We start from the raw sequence: 6,513 nt of genomic DNA on the forward strand, positions 1-6,513 counted from the left end.
TTCTTTGTTTCGACTGTCTTCGTCGCAGACGACATTGTTCAAAAGTTACAAACAACCACACAAGCGAGTAAGTCATAAGGGCAGAGGGGTATATAGTTAGCTAAAAACAGAATGGTAAAGTATTTGAATAAGCTTTGCGTTTGAAAAGTCTCCAGTTTTTGTTTTCCCCACTTTTAATTCCTTTTACAAATTTCTATGAACATTTCAATTCTCTGTCACTTATTTTGCAACAGCAGCTGCTTCTTTATGTTTTCTTTTAAAATTTTGCGAGGGGAATTTGTGCCCAGCTGGCCAGATTTATCCCCTGGCGCACGCCCAACATTTGACCGCTGGTTTCAGTTGTTGTGAAGTTATGCCGTGCTGCCAGAATGCTAGGTACGTACCACCCCAGCTGCGTCTAATCTTCATCAGGCCCCACACTTACGACTACAACGAGAAAGAAAAAGATTTCCAATGTGACATTCGTTATCTTTCCTCTCCTCAAATAATTCGATGTCTACGTCTGAAACAAACTGAACATCTATTAGCCTATCACCATTATTGATTATGCCTTTGTCGACCTCACTTTGCAATTCAGGCTCCGTTTCGTTCGTTCGGCTAACATGTGTAATCCCTTAGCTATGTCAGCATCGTCGACGATACGTTCAGGTCCACTTTCCTGATAATCAATAGAATCATCCATTTCAAAATCCTGCTCTATATGCATTTTATTTACATAATTCTCGTAAATTTCTCCTTCTCGTGGGTTATTTGCCTTGTTGTCTTCTTCACTACTGTCGTTGTGATCCGTAACTTGTTTTAGGCTCACATAGTGCCCGCCGTGGTTCTAAGCAAAAAGTTCAAGGTACACGGTAGCTGCTGAAACACTTGCTCACGGACTGAACACATGCTGCCCACCAACTCTTAGAGAGGACACTATTTAGATGTCGATGTTTTGTTCAAGTATACTACTGCATACATTGTTATCTGATCCCTTTAGGTCCCATATCGCCCCCTATGAGTTAAATAGTCGTGCCAGCAAGCGAACTCATCATCTGTCAAATGCTCCAAAAGAGGGAGGCCATCGCTATCGCACGGATTACTTTCTAAGCACGCCATAATTTCCTTCCTCTTGGTTTTAGCTGGACTTACTACCAGAAAGCAGAGGGTTTCCTGTTCCCTTCGGAATTTTCACGATGTTAATGGACCACAGATCTATCCCACAATAACGCTTGTAATGCTAAAACCATAGCGGCTAAAACAATAAATCTCATGTTGAATCAATGCAGTCATTAGCGTACTACATTCCAAGTAGATCTCAAACAAAACCGCCGCAAATATTTCAGCTATGAATAAAAGTCATGAATTATGAAAGGCCGGCACGGGCTTCCTACGGGATAGATGTAAAGTAGTTGAATGTGCCTTTCATAATTTGGATCTTACGAGCATGTCTTTCAAAGATATACCTATTTTGTAGGCTATAATAGGCGGATTTCTGAAGATGGTTCTCAGCAAAGGCTGATTCTGTATTAAATCCCAGTTTTGCATCTGTATTTTTTTAATTTGCCGCACAGACGGCTGGCATGTGGCAAAAGGCAGGATTGGTCTTCGCGTTTTTTTCTTTTGTAGAAGGGCCGACTGTCTTGTGGTAAAGCTAACTTCTGATAGTGTTGTTCGTATTAGTTTTTTTAGGGTATCCGCGTGTGATAAGACGCGATTTCAATTTTGAAAGGTTGTCCTCAAACGTTCAGTGTTTCAGAAGAGTTTGTTCTCAGAATTCGAACGGCTTCCCCTTTAATAAAACCTCGTTTTATGCCCGGTTGGTGGCATAAGGTGAAAGATGTGTATTGAAAAGTTTCAGTCGGTTTGTAATGAGTACGGATGTCAAGGATGGATTCGTTCCTGAATTGATGTCCTTTATAAATGATGGTGTCGAGGAATGTGGTTTCGTTCTCTGAAATTTCAGCCGTAAATTTGATTGCACGATGAAAATTGTTAGCCTGTTCAATGAACAGGTAAATTTCCTGTTTGTTGGAGTCCCATAGAGAGAAAATGTCGTCAATATAACGTTTCCATTCTCTCGGTTTTGTTTTGCTTTGGCCTATTATTTCTTCTTCTGGCAGTGCAAATGCAACTGCCATTTTGGTACCCATCACGGTACCATATGGGTCTGGAGAAAATTTTTTGCACAGAACAGGAAAGAATTTTCCTGGAGTGTGAGATCAAGCATTTCTTTTAGATATCGTGACGGAATGGGAGGGTTGTATGCTAGCGAAATACTTTTTGCACTTATTACTATTTTTATCATCACCAATCAAAACTTCGTTGCTAGATTGAACTCAAGAATTTTTTCAAAGTCAGTTCAACCAATCAATACAACGTTAATGGGCAAATCTTTGGTGTTACTGCCAGCTAATTTGAAACTAGAAAGTTATGCTCTTTACGTGCATGTTAGTGTCATAGTGCCCATTCAGTAGAAGAAAAGTCCATTTCAGAGTCAGGTTTTGTTGTTTTATTTAATGTTTGATGGTTTAGGAGATCAGTACGTCGAGCAAACCATGTTTCCTTTTTTTTCTCGGAATCAATGAGACGACCATCAAAAAACGTAATTAACGGCTTACACGATCAGTTTTACTCACATCTTAGAGAGAGCAAGAACAAATTTTTGCGTGAGTTTTTGTAGACCGGGACTTCATTTACAGCCTATAACATTAATAAACATTTTTAATGTGCTGGTCAAAAGCCTCTTTTCATTTACAGCTGTTAATTGTAAGTCACTGAGTACATCATTTGATGTAGACCCATGTAGTACCTTTTCCGTTTGTCGGATTTGCTGCATGCATTTCAAGATCAAGAGAACGTAATTGTCCCCGAATTATGTTCTCTTGAGGAGAAAAATTATCTCGTCTCTATTCATATGATCAAGAAAATATTCGAGAATTTGAAAGCAATAACTCTCTAGAGAGCTGTCACAAGGCCCGAATTGGGAAACAAAATGTGCATGCTAACAAGGTCTGGTCAAGAACGAAAAGACAAAAAAATATCTGCATAGGAACCTGCACATTGTCCGACCTATAAATCTGCAGACTTCCTTATCCAAGTTTGTAACTTGGTTTATGACTTGTGCCTCCATCATTGATCGCACAAGTATACTGTTATCACATTTTCCCGCAATCTATCGTACTTAAGAGTCTGAGTCAGTAATATATGGAGGTATCATTGGTCAGCATACTCATTGTTTTGGCAGCTGTCATTTGATGCCGTCAGAATAACGGTCTGCGGCCGGTAGTTTGGAAAAGCCGGAATCCGGAATTCCGCCGGAATATTTCAACGTCTGTTTTTTTAATTCCACACAACTCCGATGATTTTCCGAAGAGCGTCGAGCTCCGAATATACTTCGATGATTAACCGAAAGCTATCCGAGGGTCTCCGAAGTTACCCGGAGATCCTCGAGGAACAGTCGAACCCCCGGCTTCATTTGTTTTTTATCGACTTTCTCATCTCATCTTTTGTTTATTTTTAATTGTTAACTTATCTATTTTTTAACGGCCGTGAAACTAAATAATAAACTGCAAATCATTCGTCAAATTATAGGTTAACATGGTCAGCGTCCCTTTAATCGAGATCTCGCTTTTTCATTAAAAGGGTACAAAGAAAATATAGCAATGCCTAAGTCAGTCTGCCATTTATTCAATTACAATTCCGGGAAAGCGCTGCCTAACGAAAGTTATAAGCTTTTCCTTTAGAGACAGGCCTCTCTCATTTCTCCTCAACAGACCTTGCAAGTGGCCTTTATGGAACCAGGGACGACGTGTGCACAGACATGCTATGTTAATATGGTAGTATCTTCTTTGTGCTCTGCCTAACTTCCAACATTTTGTGCCATCTAAATACAGATTTGGATACCAGTCCATCTCTAAACGTCCAATGACTGCCATGCTTTCAACAGATTGAGAGTCTCTATGAAAGCTCCCTTCACATCCGTTACATTTTGAGATGTTTCCTTATAGCTTCATTAAAAAGAAAGGATTAGGAGATTCAGGAATGATGGGTTTCGGCGGTAAAGGATAATCTTTGGTTAATCTTCGAGTATATTCGGAGCTCGTACGCTCTTCGGAGAGGTAAGCTGGAAATGTTGAGACAATTTAAGTTAGATTGTGTGACAAGTTAGTAAGATAAGTGATTGCGTGGTGACAACTTTTCGCTTGTGGTTTCAGTGTCGGTAATGGGATCAATTAACCGGTCCATTTGTTAACTGATATCGTTATCTAGGTGTTAGGGTGTGCCGCACGTACTGAAAAGATAAAACCTGCCAAGATTTTTTGGTTGCTTTTTTCTATCGAGAAGGATAGAGACGTAATCTGTGAGTATAGTAACTAAGTGAAGAATAAAACCGTGAGGTTTGCGAAGAACAGCCTGGTGATTTTTGGCATTCGCAATAGTTAACCTGCAAGGTTTGTTGAGGGGAAATGAGGGAGGCCTGTCTTTAACGGAAGAGCTTATCGCTTTCGTTAGGCAGCGCTTTCCCGGAATTGAAATTGTGTAAAAGGCAGACTGACTAAGGCATTGCTATATTTTCTTTGTACCCTTTTAATGAAAAAGCGAGATCTCGATTAAAGGGACGCTGACCATGTTAACCTATAATTTGACGAATGATTTGCAGTTTATTATTTAGTTTCACGGCCGTTAAAAAATAGATAAGTTAATAATTAAAAATAAACAAAAGATGAGATGAGAAAGTCGATAAAAAACAAATGAAGCCGGGGGCTCGATTGTTCCTCGAGGATCTCCGGGTAACTTCGGAGACCCTCGGATAGCTTTCGGTTAATCATCGAAGTATATTCGGAGCTCGACGCTCTTTGGAAAATCACCGGAGTTCTTTTGAATTAAAAAAACAGACGTTGAAATATTCCGGCGGAATTTCGGATTCAGGCTTTTCCAGACTACCGTCTGCGGCCAAGGCTACTCCACTTGCTTTTGGCAAATAAAAAGATACTGACTGATATCGGCGAGCCCGCAAAGTGACATAAATACTGGTCAGAGGATTTTTGCTGCAACGGCTGTCACTCTAACACCTAAATGTAGATGTCCGCTCTAACAACAATGCACTAGCTCGGTCAAACGATTGCATTGGAGGCTTATTACATTTAGGACCAAACATTACTACATTTAGGACTTTATTACATTTAGGAAAGCTATTACATTTAGGACGTCAGCAGGCCCGGTATGATAGAGTAAATCACTGTGGACGTAATTTACTATTTTGAGACATAATTATCTAGCGAAGCCGATTTTTCACAAAAAAATCCTATCGACGACATTAATAAACATCCAAACACAACATAGCGGTTGAATTTTCATCACCGATAAGTTCTATCCAACTATTCTTTTTTGTGCGGCTTACACGAGGCGTGTGACGCCCCACTAAGCCAGCATCTAATCTGATCAGCACTTCGATTCGTTACAAAACATGACGCGTTTGTTCGAATGTTTTGGACAAATTAAACTCGGTAAAATTCAGTCGATCGTTTGACTTTTGTGAGCGATTTTCTTCACCCTCAGAACCATCCTTTTTGCAGTTTCATGCTTAATGTAGGTTACACATGCCATGTTTGATATTTATGATTGCTTAGCTGAAATGCTTGTTTGTGCGGCGTAGATTCCCGAGGTCGTAAAAATGTGTTTCATACAAGAGGTAATTCGCAGAAACAAAGTGCTCAAATTGAAAGTCAAGTCAGCGTACAATAAAATCATCTTCGCTTAACTCCAAAGGCTGACTTGAAGCTCTTACTCAGATGCCCACCCGCCGTTGCCTCGTGCTCATGGAAGCATAACGTTTTCACCGTTATAAGCCGCCTGAAACATGTGTATTCTGAGCTCAGTCAGACTTTAGTGCATTAGCAATCATCGGAATAGAAAGAGAATCAATTGAGATAAAGGTTTGTTCAGTCGTGTCCTAAAATGAAATCTCATATACAAGCGGATTTCGTCGCCAAATGACGCAGACGACAGTTTTAAGGAGAGGCATTAACGAAGCTCACGTTTTCATTTTCGAAACACTTACCTTTGGCTCCACGCTATCGATAGTGTCAATAAATTCTGAACGGTTATATGGAGATTATTTCGAGTACACACATAAATCACAGATTACGTTCTCTTCTTCAAGCAGTTTTGTGTGAAATTTTGTTTCTGATAGCTTTCAAAACGGCGTGGTCGCGTGATTTGTCGGATAGCGTGACATAGTCAACCCTCAAAAATCCAAACCTCTGGCTCCATCGACCTGGGTATCTCTGACCACAACCTAATATTCGCAGTCTTCAAAGTTACAAGAGGTAATGCAAAACCCAAAGTTATCCCAACCAGGAATTATAAATCACTAAACACAAGGCAACTTAGAAGTGACTTCGACCAGGCTCCCTGGCATATAACTAGTTTATTCGACGACATCGATGACAGTGTAGACGCTTGGCAATGTCTATACAATGAAATATTACATCACCACCTACCCCCACGAGATGCTAAAATAAGAGATAA

The 6,513-nt window shown here is 40.1% G+C and overlaps 1 pseudogene; it reads right to left on the bottom strand.

Annotated features, from left to right (window-relative positions):
* Window positions 1–1,281: 1,281 nt before the first annotated feature.
* On the bottom strand, window positions 1,282–2,240 carry LOC148731527 (uncharacterized; annotated as a pseudogene).
* Window positions 2,241–6,513: the final 4,273 nt, after the last annotated feature.

The sequence above is a fragment of the Stylophora pistillata genome, chromosome 5 (genome assembly GCF_964205215.1).
Source record: "Stylophora pistillata chromosome 5, jaStyPist1.2, whole genome shotgun sequence".
NCBI classification, from domain to species: Eukaryota; Metazoa; Cnidaria; class Anthozoa; order Scleractinia; family Pocilloporidae; genus Stylophora; species Stylophora pistillata.